The 15,523-nt window shown below is 40.3% G+C and overlaps 1 long non-coding RNA gene across 1 annotated transcript; it reads left to right on the top strand.

The window, feature by feature from the left end:
* Window positions 1–519: 519 nt before the first annotated feature.
* On the top strand, window positions 520–14,920 carry LOC112475549. The gene is made up of 3 exons (XR_003044754.1): window positions 520–641; window positions 14,189–14,268; window positions 14,820–14,920. It is a non-coding gene; the product is annotated as an uncharacterized LOC112475549 (long non-coding RNA).
* The last annotated feature ends 603 nt before the right edge of the window (window positions 14,921–15,523 follow it).

Raw genomic sequence — 15,523 nt, forward strand, 5'->3', positions numbered from 1 at the left:
CCCACTGGCTTATTAATGATTCAGTGTGTGGTTTGTTGTCTTCTACCAGGAGACAAGGGCAAGGAATCTCTAATGATGGAATTTCACAAATGCCATTGAGCCCGGGAGGGGGCTTTTCATCTCCCTTAGGTCCCCACCACCTTGTCTGACAGGCTTCAGTGAGGTCTGCTCACACTCAGCTCCACACCTTTTGTTCTGACATGGTGTTGGCCATCTGCCTTCCCGACCCCAGAGGAAGCCAGTGTTGCCTGGTGGGTTTCTATCGAGTATGAGGGAAAGGAATGTCATGCCTTTTCTGTAGCCACCTACCTGTCCTAGAAGATTAGGGAGTCTGTGCAAAGATAAACAGTTACATAAAGAAAGGCAGACTTACTTTAGTCCTGGATCTGGTTGTGTGGGGCCTGGAGTACCACGTGGGGTATTAAAAACTAATGTGGAGATTAACGCCATCTCTTCCTTGTTTGTTCTTCTGAGTCATGCTCTAGTTTAAGCAGCAAGAAAGATGATGACCTTTCTTTTCACTCTTAACTTAAAGAGCAGCTGATGCCTAATGGAAAATTTTGAGAAAGTTGTCGTCATGAACCAGTTTAATGGCCGGAGCATTTCCTGCAATGCTTTTTTTCTGGAGAAAGAATTTAAGGGTGAGAAATCTGGTGTGGTGGGAGGATGAATCTGGAAGTCTAGGGAAATGTTAGAACAGCAGGGTGACAGGGAACAAGTTCCCCTTCGTGTCTGTGGCTCTCTAATTTTCCTTGAGGTTTTTCTGAACTTTTAACATGAAAACATAAAGGATTCTTTGGGCTGTGGGCAGGGCAAAAAAGTTCAAGTCCAGACACTGGAGGTTTATCCTGGCCGTGCTGATGACCTGCTGGGGAAAGACATGTTCTAATTTCTTCTCTCATGTAAAAGTGATCATTCCTGTCCCATATGAATCTGATAAAAATGTTTGGAAGGTTATGTTAAACTTTGGGTGATATCTAGGCTAAATACTAAAGGAATATACATTTAATTCCTCATCTGAAATTTTTTTATTGTGATTCTCTTCCCCATGGCAGGTTCATGAGGCTCTGTACTAGGATGTATCAGGAAAAGGCAGCAGGACTAAGTCTCATTACATTTAGTTATTTTGAAAAGACTTCTCCTGGGGAAGATGGCTAATGAATGATCTAAGAGTAAAGAATATGAAGGAATGTTCTATACAGAAGATAGGCACTAATTAATCTCTGTTGAGGCCGGAGAAAGAGGGGAAAAGAAATTTCTATTAAAGCAAGATACAGGTTAGACATTACAAAGAACTTGCTGATAGCGAGCATTTTAAGTTGCTGAGCAGAACAAGTAAAAACCATCATCTTGGCCTTGGCCAAACAACAACAACAAATACAATGAAGTGAGCCAAATTTTCCACATGGAAAGAGCCTATGTTATCTGAATTAATTAGGTCTGCTTTCTGGAATCAGCAGGCTTAAGTTCCCCACAACCAGCAGCCTAACCTGTGGGCTTTGCAATTTTAAGGTCTCTCCCTAGAAAAGTTGCATCTGGAAACCAGAGCCTTTCTCATCACTGTGAAAGTGAACTTACTGACAGTTCCAAGAAGATTATAGACTTTTTAACTGGGAGGGGTTTTTCCTCATTTTCTCCCTCCTCCCTCCCTCCCTCCCTTCCTTCCTCTCTCTCTCCCTCTCCCCCTTCCCCCAACCCTTTTATCCAGTTAGTTAACCCACCACAGACAGATTCTTCCCAGGGGGTTATTTCTGCCTCCCACTTATTAAGACCACCAGGTCACATCATTTGTTTTCGATTAACCCAGAGATATCTAAAGCCGCTCTTAGGCCATTAACTGCTTTACTAGATGCCTGCTCTCCCACATCCTCCTCCTCTTCCCTCCAGTCTGCCTCCTTCACTATCCTTCTTTCTGCTTAAATTCTCCTCTGTTCCTCCTGCTTCCCTGAACCCCCTTTTTCTTTTTTCTTTCCCTTACCTCTCCCACTAAGTCTCCTTCTTTCTTTCCTTCTTTTTCTTTCTTCCCTCTTTTCTCCCCTCCCTCCCTTCCTTTTTTTCTTCCTTGTGTCTTTTCTTCTTTCTCTCATCGCTTTCTTTCCTTCCTTCCCTTCTTAACATCTTCCTTCCTTTCTTTTCTTTCTTTTCCCTTCTAAGCTACGCTTGCTGCACCTTCCAAAGCCATGATTAGAAAAATTAGATTGCTTTTTGGACTCTACTATAGAAGACTTGGCTGAAATCACTTCTGGGAGGTCCGGGAAAGCCAGAACAGATCATTCAGATTTGTTTATTCATTCAACAAATATTTATTGTGCAGCTACTATATGTCAGTCTTCTGAGATTAAAACTATTGGCAGTGTTTAAATTGAGAGATAGTCTTGCACATCTGACATATGGATTGGAGGATGGACTAAAAGATCTTGTGTTATTCCCCAGCCCTGTGTTCATAATCAGTGATTATTGCTACAAAAAAGTGCAGGCAGAGACATTTTACAAATGTTATAAGCATCCTAGGAGCCATACTGATTTGCCATGGAATGTCACCAGGATTGTGTATGGTAATTAGTTTCCTTTTTTCCAGCCAAAAGCCCCTGCAGCGTGGCAGTGTCTGGCCCTTTCAAATTCTTTCTGAGCAACTAGTTTCTAGATCATTGTAATCAATTGTTTCCTATGGGCAAAACTTTCTCAGTAATGAGCTCATCATCCTATCGTGAAAATTCAGCAGCACAATTAATATTTGGGGATGAAAATAAATCACTGTTTTCTGAATAATGAGCCCCGGGTCCCGTTTTAGAGCTGAATATGCAGTGTAAGACCAAAATTTAATTTTTTTCATGAGAACCGACAGACTTTACTTCAAACCAACTACACTTCATTAAAACTCTGATAAGAGTCTGTAAAGTGGCACAGAAATACTGCAGCTGTGGGCTCTCAGAGGGAAAGGAAAGAATCCTTATATTGTTCAAGTATGACACAATGAGTTTGCAATGGAGTCACTCCATCTCAGATATGTCCAGATTCAATGCATTAATTCTCCTCGCTTGCCACCCGGGTTCACTTGGTGGTGAAAGGGAGGCAGTAACCAATTCTTCTACTTGCTTTAGACTGTAAATTGAGAACTGAACAACTGAGTTGGGGGTGGAAGGAGATGGAGAAACAAGAAGGATAAACTCCCTTTTATAGGAGTCTGGTATCAGGACCAACAACATTTTGGGCAGGTCATGTCCAGAGGTGATGGTGGTGATCAGCCTTTGTGACTGCATTAGTGACTCTGCCTCTGTACTAGGGATTGGGGTTCTGAGGCCATTCAAAGAATATCTCTTCCAAGAAGCCTTCTATAATGCCTCATACTTAAGTTAGGTGACTTCTTTGTGCTCCCTAGGTATCTTGTGCACACTCCTATATAGTTCTTAACACCTATTGAATTGTATACTTTTTCACAGTGGTTACACCATGGACTTTGGAGAAAGATCATTTGGCTCTGTCACTGAGTAGCTGTGTGATCTTAGGCAAAGTACTTAACTTCTTTGAGCCTCAGCTTCCTCATGAATAAATATCAGAGATAATAATACTTAGTAGGGTTGATGTGGGGGTTAACTGAGTTAGTACAGGGCCTGCCATATACTAATTATTATCACTATCATCATCAATAATATCATCTTTCTCACATGATCTGAGTTTCCTCATGTACAGCATTCATATATTAAGAGCTCAGCAGATAAGATGTTCTCAATAGCAGTCTATTCAATGAATTTCATAATGGTAGCTGCCAGCATCTAGTAAGAGGCTAGATCTGCCTCTCATGGGATGATAATTTAGCCTAGAGAAAGCTAAGGGTCAACAGAGTTACAGAAATGGCCACTTATTTTTCTACATTTTTTGCAGTGGTCAAAGAGATGTGATAGAAATGGCCTTTGCTCTGAGGGGTTAGGATAGAAAAGATTTCTTCATAAAGAGATGGTGTGATGAATCCAGAGACTCTTGAGCCAGATAGATGCTTCTTGCCATACCTGATGTCTCCATTTAGAAAGGGGTAACTATTGGGGCATGTCTCCCAGGGAAAGCTCCCTGATAAAGAGCTCAGCATGATGCATGTAGAGAATGAAGCCATGGGTAACTGTACCCTTCTCCATCTGCATTGCCTTTTGTGGGTCTCCAGGGGCAGTGGGGGCTCCCGTGGCTGTTCACACTGTGCCTGTGTGTGGTGTGCACTCATATGAGGTTCACTCTTAGTGTTAAGTTATTAGAAACTAAAGAATACTTCTGAGGGAGGAGTGCTCTGTACAAACAGTCAAATTTGTTTGCATCTGGAATGTATGAGTGTGCTCATGATTAAGGAGAACAATCTAGACAACGCCTCAGCCCTTTGAGTGCAGAAAACAACAGTTTTCTGCATACGTGCATGAGTGCGTGAGAGAGGGAGAGAGAGAGAGACAGAGATGGAGAGAAATGGATAGAGACACATAAGAGGGTCAGAGGAAGAGAAAAGAAAATCATGGCATTTCTAATCAAATTGTTTCCATAATATTACCTTTCTTAAAATTAGCATAACTGGTGAAATGAAAATGTGGCTACTGACTTGGAAATATTTCAGACAGCAGTGTTTCCTCTAGTTCATCAGAGATGTCATTTAAGAAAGAACAGCTAAAATGTGGTGATATAAATTCTACTTCCAACAGCCTTTTCTCAAGGAATGAAACTGGCTCACCTCTAGCACAATGGACTTCAAAATCACAGGAAGAGATATTTGTGTGACATGGTAGGGGAAATATAGCTAAGGAGAAGGCTTCATTACTGAGCAAAGAATAGAGAGGGAATTGCCTATGATGAAAGTTAGGAATCTGGACTCTAGTCCAGGATCTGCTAATAACTAATGTGTGACCTTAGGCAAGTCATTTCATTTCCTTAGGGCAAAGTTTTAATATCTGGTAGATCTCCTCCAGCTCTAACATTCTAACTTATTAAAGCACAAGAGTGTATACAAACAAAATAGCAAACAAGACATAGCTATACTCTTTACCTTTTCTTGCACATTGGAATTATGGCCCTATGTTATTCCATCTTTTTTATTGTCTGGACAAATATTCAAATGAGTTATAGATCAATTCTCTTTCAAAAAACTTTCCCACAATAAAAATTGCTATATCATCATCAAAAGAATTATAGATCCTCAGCTCATGGCATTTAATTTAAGTAATGATTTCTATATTTAATTCTTTCATCTAGTTATTTAATGTGTATTTTTAACATCAGCTATGTGCCCAGTGCTGTCCCAAGAAAGATGATAAGACCACTACACTTAAGAAACCACCACAAAATGATAGCCCAATAAAACATTAGTAGCATCTTGGAATTTCTCTGAGGATCTGACCTGCACATACATTTTGAAGTGAGCATTTACATGAGTATTTAAGCTGCAGGCAGCTAGTCCAGGGTGTGTCTACCTACACCATTATATAAAATGCTTTCATCAATACTGTGTCAGCCAGGTTTGTATTGACTAGCTGGAATTATGGCTGGCATAAAATTCTACTTCCTTTGTCCAAGGAACAATGCAAGCGTAAAAGAGAAGTTCCCACCAAAGTCTGAAAAGACAGTCTGGGATCCTGAACTTTACAGGGGACAATGGGCATCTCCTCTGTGTTGGGATCATCTGTTAGGTTCCATCTCCTGAGTGGTGGTGGTAGTGAGTGATAACTAGAGCCCTGAGCATGGAGGATGTTCATTGCACGTTTTCCTGTAAGTGCTTCTCTGCTTCCCTGAAGCTGTTATCAGGCTTCCTGATCTCTGCGTAGTGCAAACTTTAAGGGTACTAAAAACAAATCAGGAAGTGATCATCAAAGTGAGCACAATGAGCAAGAATGCTGTGCAGGTAAATCTTTGTAAATATTTAACAAGTTTTTTTTTTTAAATAGCTTCCAACTTAAACCTTAAATTACTAACATAACTGTGTGTGTGTGTGTGTGTGTGTGTGTGTGTGTGTGTGTGTGTGTGTGTGTGTGTGTGTGTGTGTGTGTATGATGTTTTCTTTGCTCTCCTTTCCTAAGGATTAGAGAGTCCTAAGGGTTGGGCCAGAGCTGAGGGTAGGACATGACTGGTGGGAGGAATTGAGCAAAAAGTGTCCCCAGTCCTCAGTCATTCTCGTTTATGAGAGCCCTCAGAAACCTTTTGGACAATGAATTTGAACTGAGTCCTCTAGCAAACTGGAGGATAGGGATTTGGAGGAGAAAGATATATCGAATACTAAATTATAAGAGCTGTTCAGTCCCTGGAAGAAAATTTATCCTTAGGGGAAGAAAAATTCCAGCCCAGCAAGCTCGGCTTAGCAACAGGACTTAAGGGTCAAAAGGAGTAATGACTCTTGGTTCAGTACGAAGGCTGTTATTTGAAGCCACCCTGGTCCAATTATCTTGGTGTTGTATGCTTGCCCTAGAGAGAAGAATAAATAAAACTGGAAAAGCAGAGTCACCAAACTCTGCACCACCATGAAGCCCAAACAACTCCTGCAGGATGAGGCCTCTCCCCAACAGAGCATAACACAAGGAAAAACACCATTTCCTTTCTGTGTGACAGTGTGCTGAGTGGCCAAGGCATTTGGCAAGGCTCTGCCTCCAGAGCAGAGCATCAGCCATAGCAGAGCTGTCAGCCTGCAGGGATAGAGGTTGGCAATGTTGGGAAAAAGATGCACACAGAGGCATTATCTCAGAGAGCATGGGCCCAGAAGGAGTCTCAAACACTTTTGAGACATCCCCCAGGACTCCCAAGAATCCCTACAATGTGAGGTGCTGTGGAGAGGGAGGAAGGCAGATAGAATCCTAGAAGCCAGCAAAACGCCATATTAAGAATAAATTTGGTTCAATGATTCCTGTAGCCTAGAAACAGTTGGGTCACACTTCTTTGGAAATGTGCTTTTGAGGGGTGTATCAAACACTGAACATTCTACTTCAGTTATTCTTAGCCTCACCTGTCTTATTCCAGCAGCTGCAGCAGTCACCAGCTCTGCATGGGCTCTAGTGGACTTCACACAGATGCCACCTGACACTGTCTAGCCTCATAACTGCACTACAAGTCTTTCCTCTTTTTCCTGGGGCTTTCTTGTTGACACAAAGTCACATGACTCCACTAGGTTCCTATACCTGAGCAACACTCTGGAAATGCAAGAGAGCTAACAATCCCATGGTTTAGATCTTTGACAGTGAGAAATGGGAGTTCTCCCCCAGTGGTAGAGAAAATCTTCCATATTTTTCTCCCATCCCAATGCAATGTAAGTCTCTGGGATGCAGTTTATATAGTTTCGTGGATGATGGTCCCATCAGATGGAGCAAGAAGATATGGAGAACAGCCGTGTAGCTTGACCTATGGGACTGGGCACAAAGTGTCCAGATCTTTGTGTCTCATATTAATGATCACCAGAGGATATCTACCACAGAGGAGGATTTCAACAACCAGTGGGACAGATGACTCATCCTGCAGATATAAGCCAGTGTCTTTCTTCAGCTACCCCAGAGTTTTGTGCAGTGATCCCATAAACAGAGTGACCAAGATAGCAAGGAAGGAGCCTGTGCATGGGCCCAAAAGGATGAGTTCCCCCTTACCAAGGCTGCTCTAACCACTGGCACTGCCAGAAACAGAGACTGATATTGATTCCTTGGTACAACACCATTTTTTAAATGAGACTAGCCAGTCACTTTATGGCAGGGCAGTTATATTAGTCCTTTTCACCCTAGTGGGCAGCAATTCATCTTTACTGGAATTGACACCTACTCTGCATATAGGTTTGTTTTCCTTCCCATAGTGCCTCCACCAGCATAACCATCTAAGCCTTTCAGCATACCTGATATATTGATATGGTAGTCCTGAGAACATTACATAAGACCAAGAGACACATTTTACAGCAATGGCAAAAGAGGTGTGACTGTAGACACATAGCTACAGGATCCACCATATATGCTGTCACCCAGAAGCAGCCGGTCTAATAAATGGTGAACTGAACTATTAGAGGCTCAGCTAAGTCACCACCTTGGGGAACATATTCTGTAGAGTTAGAGCACTTTCCTCTGAGTATGCAATAAATGTGTGAAATAACTGCCAATATATGGTATTATGTCCCCAGTAGTTACAACTATTGGGAAGGAGGTATGGCCTCTCTCATCATCACTCCCAGCAATCTTCTTATGGAATTTTTGTTTCCCATCTCGACAAACAAAATTTTCCAGGTCTAGAAGCCCTGGTTCCAGAGGTGACCATAAGGTTTCCACTGAACTTGAAACTGCAACTACCACCAAGACACTTTGGGCTCCTCATGCTGGTGGATCGATAAGCAAAGAAAAAATTATGTACTGAATATTATGAGGAGCTGAGGTTGTTCTGCATAATACGAAAAAAAGTGTGTTTGAAATCCACAGGATTCACGAGGATGTATTTTGGTGCATCTGTAGAATATTGGTAATTGTAGAATTCACGGCCCAAGGCAGGAGAGCGAGGAGGCGGGGGAGCGGGGAGGCGAAAAAAGCAAGAAAGACCTCGGACTCCTTAGGAATGTAGATCTCGAATACTACTCAACAAGTAGTACAGATTAGTGGCAAAATTCTGGCCAAGATGACAGAAGTCTAAAGTGGGAGCTAGAAGAAGGGGATGGTGTAAATTTCTATGTCTTGGTATCAACAAAGTCTCAGAGTAACAGACGAGCAGTACACAGCATGGATGTGAGGCAAAGAACTGTCAGGTTGTGCAATTGTGAAGCTGCTTGTCAACTTTGGCCCTAGGACCAGCTGCAACTGTGGGACTGCATTATATTTCACTAACACTCTTGACTTGGATCTTTAAGGCAATTTCAACTGCCGCCAGCTTGAGGAAGACTCTGTGACCGATTAGACTCAGACCTCTCCCTTCAGAAAAAAAGGGCATCTTGTTCTCAGAAAAATAGAGACTCTAGAGTACACTCAAGTGAGCCAGGGCACAAACAGGCTGCTTGGTGCAAGGGATGGACTATATTAACTTTTCTTATCCACCACTTTCAATCTCTCCATTTCTCTTGTCTCTTATTCTAGCTGTCACTGCAGCAAGCAGCTTCACAATTGCACAACCTGACAGTTCTTTGCCTCACATCCATGCTGTGTACTGCTCGTCTGTTACTCTGAGACTTTGTTGATACCAAGACATAGAAATTTACAGCAACTCTTACACATGAGAGTGTGCAAGAGAATTAACTATACAGTGAAACTTTGACAAATAGGGTATGGGAGCAGGGAATAAATTCTTCCACTTTTGTCCCCTATAAAGACATTTCTGAGACATTGTTTATATGGCTTCATGGAAGATGATTCTATGGCATCAAACAATCCGTTGTGTTCAGTGATGTCCAGCCCAATACACTTCCTTGTATTGGTTCTATCTCCTTTCCTGTCTCACCTCCCTTGTCCACTCCTGATCCTTGGTATATCCTCCCTACTTAAATCGTAGCATGTGAAACCTTGCCTCAGCCTCTGCTTTCTGAAGAAGTCAGGTTAAGAAAAGGGATATCTCTGAAGATTAAAAAAAAAAAAAAAAAGTTAAACATACAAAAACGAAAATATTCTCCAAGGAAAGATAAGTCAAAGTTTAAGCCTAACTGTAGATGAACAGCCCTTGGTACAAAGTGTCTTCTATGGGGATAAGATTTGAGCTTCAGTACTTGGTATTAAGTAGCAAAAGCTATAAAAGAGTAGTTTATAAGCCTTCTTAAATTGCCACGGGACACCTCCACTGACATTTCAGAAAACTTTTACATATAATTCAAGAGCGACAAACACTAATATCAGGATTTGGGTTGGCCCAGAGTAACCTTGTAAGATGGTGAAGGTAATATTTAACCTTTCCAGATATTCTTTCTGTGTCTTGTGCTCCTCCCCTAAGACATCCAGTGCTTATATTCTCTTTTCCCTCTCCCTTATCCTGACCTTTTAGCTAAATATTATTTTGAAGTGGACACTTTAGGTAATCTGCAACTGAGAGGTAGTCCTCTAAGAATCCCAGGAGGTTTTTGCAGACTAACTTTTAACTTAATAGACCATATTTCTAATGGTGAAATTTCTGTCATCAATCCTTGACTGGTAGAGATAAGTTTAAGGGGTGTGTGTGTGTGTGTGCGTGTGTGTGTGTGTGTGTGTGTGTGTGTGTGTGTGTGTGTGTGTGTGTTAACCACATACACATCAACAAACAAATGTTGGCAAGGATGTGGAGAAAAGAGAACCCTTATGCACTGTTGATGGGACTGCAGTCACTATGGAAAACAGTATGGAGGTTCCTCAAAAAAATTAAAAATAGAACTATCTTATGACCTAGCAATTCCACTTCTGGGTATTTATCTGAAGAAATACAAAACACTCGTTCAAAAAGATATATGCACCTCTACGTTCATTTTTTACATTATTATTTATAATGTAAAAATTTAGCATTATTTACAATAGCTAAGATATGGAAGCAACCTAAGTGCCCATCAGTATACAATTGGATAAAGAAGATATGCTGCATATGTATATATATTTATATTTATAATGGAATATATGTTTATAATGGAATATATATTTATAATAGAATATTACTCAGCCATAAAAAAGAATGAAATCTGACTATTTGCTAACAACAATGGATAGACCTAGAGGATATTATACTACGTGAAATAAGTCAGACAGAGAAAGACACCATATGATTTCATTTATTTGTGGAATCTAAAAATTAAACAAACAAAACAAAAAAATTACATTCACAATTCTTTAAGTTTCATTTATGTCTAGGACTTAGCCCAAGCTATTTTATTTCCATGTCTTTTCAGGTAATGATCTTAACTATGAGAAGAAAGAGCAAGAAAACAAAAACAAAAACAAAAAACCCTGGCTCTGTTTTTTCCCACCATATTATTATACAATTTTTAATAATAGTTGAAAGTCAGAAAAATTTTACGTGAATACCCTTCTACTTACTGCCTAGATTTTTTCATTAATATTTTACTATACTTACCTTATCACATATCTACATATCTGGCCATTCCTCTAGACACCCAATAATCCATCTTATTTTTTGATGCATTTCAAAGTAAATTGCAGATGTCACTACTCTTCCCCCTCAATAATTCCCTGGCTTGCTTTTCCTCTTAAGTAATCTGCATGTCAAGACATGCAATAAGAATTCAGCAACTGCTGCTTTAAAAATCATTCATTACTCTGGGAATCATGGCAAAGTGAAACACGTGGATGGAATGAATTCAGTTCCTCCTACTATTGTCTAGAATAGCAAGGAGGTGACTAAAGCTATGAATGTTCATTTCCTGAAAACTAAAGTTCTAACTTGTCATGTTCATAGTAAGAAAGAGCCATCAAACACATTAGTTCTTACTTAGCCACATGCTATAGTAAAACCAGCTCTCAAGTGTTTATTTTAAATACCCAAATCATTTTGCAGGGGCTTCATGTGTATAGGTAAAAGTCCTTGAAGCTATAAATCATACCTTGAACTAAGTACAAAGTTTGAGTCAGACCAAGGTAAGTTGTCTGATTGCATTCCTGACCCACAGTTACTCTTTGTGGATAAAAACAAGTTACACCATCTCTATTCTTTCTAAATTCATGATCTCCCTGACACAGCACCAGCCACTGGGTTTGTGGTTTCTCCGCCAAGTGTCTCTGACAACTTCAGCCCCAGTGCTCTCTCATGCCCACTTAGAATAGGTCTACTTACTATTGCACAGTGGAGCACTTAATTGTTTAATTATTTTGTTTAGGGCAGCCCTATCACCCTCCCATAGCTAAGTTCTTGGAAAATAAGCCCATCTTCTGAATATTTTACCCTTAGTGCTAGGTGGCTTGGCACAGCGCTAGACACACATCTAAGACTTTACAGATCTTGAAGCCTTCTTATATATGTTTTCTCATTTGAACTTAATATAATAGTAAACTGCTTGGCCTACTTGCTTCAAAAAAAAAAACTGGCTTTGGGTGCTTTTAAAGTGTTGCTCCTGGGATATGTGATCATAGCAGTTAATAACAGCCAGAATACTTTCCAGCAAGTCCGCAGGCAGTCATCATGAGAAGGGACTTAGAGACAGGGCCTTTCTGTGTCAGAGCCAGAATTCAGAAATGCTCTGCTTTTCTTGGGTAAAAGACACCCAGGGTTTTTCTTTTCAACACCCATTTGCACTGACCTCTTTTTCTGGCTTCTCAGTAAAAGGATTAAGGACTCAGGAAGCATTGGGGGAGGAAAATGGCTTGTTCAGCTGGATAGGGGTCTTAGGCGAGTCTGACATCGTGGAGCAGAAAAGACATGAAGGAACTTCCATTGCTGTTTCTGGTAGTTCTACCAACCCAAGTCCCTGTCCAACCCTGGGTCATCCCACAGCGATGTGCATGGTGGTATATCTGTTATGCACATTGAGTCAGACTATTCCCTCAAGTAAACATATCCTGGGAGTTAGCAGGACATAGGGTGCTGAAACACTGAGGCCATTCATTAATCTGAATTACCTAAATCATTTATATCAGCTTCCAGAGGGTCCAATCCTTTCTGAGAATGTAGCCCATGGCAGTATGTGGATCCTTACATGTGACACCTTGTGAGTGATTAACTGAATAATAAATACACTGATATGCTTTAAAAATGAAAATAGATTCAAGCAACAGATGAATGTGCCTTTATTTTTTCTAAATTTCCCCAGAAGAACTTCCTTCTCATTCTGAATTTTATATAATAGAGAAATCAGCTACAAATGCACTAGAAATATTGAAAATAATTTCATTGAGGCTCACAATAGGTGACAGCAACTGGGCCTCTTGGCCTGTTCCTGACCTGAGCTGGATTTAATTCCAGAACCCCGGTGGGCTACGAAGTGACCCTCTCTTCATTATCCTTATTTTTACTGTGATATTGCAGTGGTTTCAGTAAAAAAAAAAACAAACTGAAAGAAATTAGAGTCTTATCATCAAAATTGAGATATAAGGCACCCAACAAGAAGCCAATTGTCTAGAGAAGAGTGAGTCCCAGAGCTTCTACTCTTGTATCTCTTCCTTCCTCTGTCATTCTACAAGATCATTGCCTTCAATATTTCTCAGAACAGCCTCCCAGGAGTGCTCTGGAAAACAAAAAAGCGTGGAGAACAAGCAAGTGCAATGGCAGAGTAGAGGTGGGGCTGCTTTACAGGGGTCTTGGCAAAGAAGCACCTTGTGATATTCAGGAGACCACTCAATTCTCTCCTCTACATTCACACCTATGGTGGCCTTGGATTCCCATCAGAGCCTACACTGTACGATGCCTAGAGATTGAAGAGATCCCTATGGCCACTTCAGACACAGTCTATGGGTTACCAGATTAAAACCCCTGCTGCCCATTAAGATGTTGGCATGCCATGGCCAGCATGTCACAAATGGTTGCCATAACTCTAGGCATCGTGACCTCAGAAAGCCATTTCCAAAGGCAGCTAGTACAAATGTCCATTACATGCCTTCTATCTTTTATTAATTAAAATCACAACTAACAGTAGAAAGGTCCTGGTGCCCTAAGGACTTAGGTGAAAGTTTGAGGTCATGGCTATTTGGCTTCTTGTCACTAAGAGAAAAACCAAGCTTCCGCTCAAGACCAGCCAGAAATAGCAAAAAATGCTAGCATCCTGACAGTCTTATCTTTCAACCAGTCACTGCAGTGTCTGTGCATAAGCAGTTATTAAATTATTCATTCTGATTAAATGGGGAGGAAATCAGATGCAACAGGTGTGGTTCTTCCTGCTTGTTGAATGGCTTTAAAACAAGCTTTCAGAGACTGGTCACCTCGGAGAAAGCAGCAGCAGGACAAATCAGCTGCATTTTAAGCTAATTACCAAAATACTACAATATCTGTCAAGTGGGGACATTTTGTTCCAGTGTTAGTAGTCAGAGAGAACTCTGGAAAGGAAAGGAGAGTGTTCCATTAGCAATTTACTCTACTTATACCCCAAAAAAGCCTCTTGACGCAAGGCAAGGTCACATTCCAAGTGTTATTGTACCTGCTTGTAAACTGGAGTAGAATCTCATTTTAATAAGTTTAAAGAGACTTCCAAATTGCTACATTAGATCCAAATCTCATTAAACTTGAAGCCTATTGTTATAATATATTAAAATATACTGTGTTTCCTGGGTTTAAAATTCACTTGCACAAAGCAAATGTTAGGTGTACAATTCATTTGCAGATGACATGTGGGGGAAGGAAAGAAGAGATGAATGCCAAAGGATACGCCTGCCTTGTGCCAACCCATTAGAGCCAGAGAAGGTAAGTGATGCTCCATTCTTCTACAGTGACTGTAGTTGAATACAGCACAGTATCTTAAAGAAACATGACATGTTTTTCAAATGTTAGGTGCTTATGTTCTGCAATTTATAAATTGCACGGTTGTTTGTTTTTGCCCCAATTTTTCTTTCTTTTTTTCTGTCAGGAGCTCATTGTGTTAATATTAACAGCTAAAGACTACTATAGAATGAGCAAGGTTTTGAGTTGCCATTATCTATTCAGAATATAATTAAAGGTTCACTAGAAACAGTCTGTAACTGGAAGATGCTGAGTGCTCACAAAGCAACCTACCTAGATCACCTGTTTTCTCTCCCTGGCCCCAGAGAGATCCAACACCTCCACTGTCTCTAATTTCTATGGAACCTCAGTTTCCTCATCTACAAAATAAAGAACTGGGCCCCATGATCTCTAGGGCTTTTGATGTTCTGAAGTTCTAAAGTTTTATGATTCTACACACCCTAGGTCAGGGTTTTAACAGAATCCCCACATATTATAAATATTACTAAGTCACAAACTGGCATGCTTTTCCATAGGCCGCTGAGAATATTTAATGAAGCGGACAAAACACTATATGAAAAGAAAACATCTTCATTCAAAGGATGGATGACTAAAAGAATAAATATTTCTAAATGCTTTGTATGATTTTTTTCCCTCTACACTATTTCCTGTATCCACACTGATGAATAATGTTAATTTGTGAAGCTCTCTCAAGGCATGGAAATAGCCTTGTTCAGTTGTATATTAAAATGGCATTCTTCCTACATTATACTTTATGAATGGAAGGTTAATGAAATTGTGCATGTTTCACTTTTCACTCTGCAGGTTATTTTGTAATAGGGCTGAGACTGTCCTACCTTTAATTTGGTATTTTATTAAATTAAATGCATTTCATAGGAAGGATCATTTTATTCCGCTATTCTGTCTTATATTCACAAGCGAGAGGGCATGCTAAGTGCTTTCTCTTGTTGATTCTTTTAGGAGTTTCCTGTTTCCAGTGAATGTAATATAAGCCCATATTTTGCACAGAAAAAAAAATGTTATGAATTTCTTTAAATTGAAGGTCTTTAAACTGACACAGAAACTTTCTTTTGGATTCCTGTGGTTTGCTCTCATCTTATTAAAAAAAAAAAAAAGACTTTAAGCAGATTAATGGTTAACCCGATGGTTCTCAACTGGGGGGTTATTGGCACTGGGTGGACAATATTTAGTTTGCATGACTGACCCATGCATTGCAAGG

Source organism: Pteropus alecto, unplaced genomic scaffold (genome assembly GCF_000325575.1).
Source record: "Pteropus alecto unplaced genomic scaffold, ASM32557v1 scaffold171, whole genome shotgun sequence".
NCBI classification, from domain to species: Eukaryota; Metazoa; Chordata; class Mammalia; order Chiroptera; family Pteropodidae; genus Pteropus; species Pteropus alecto.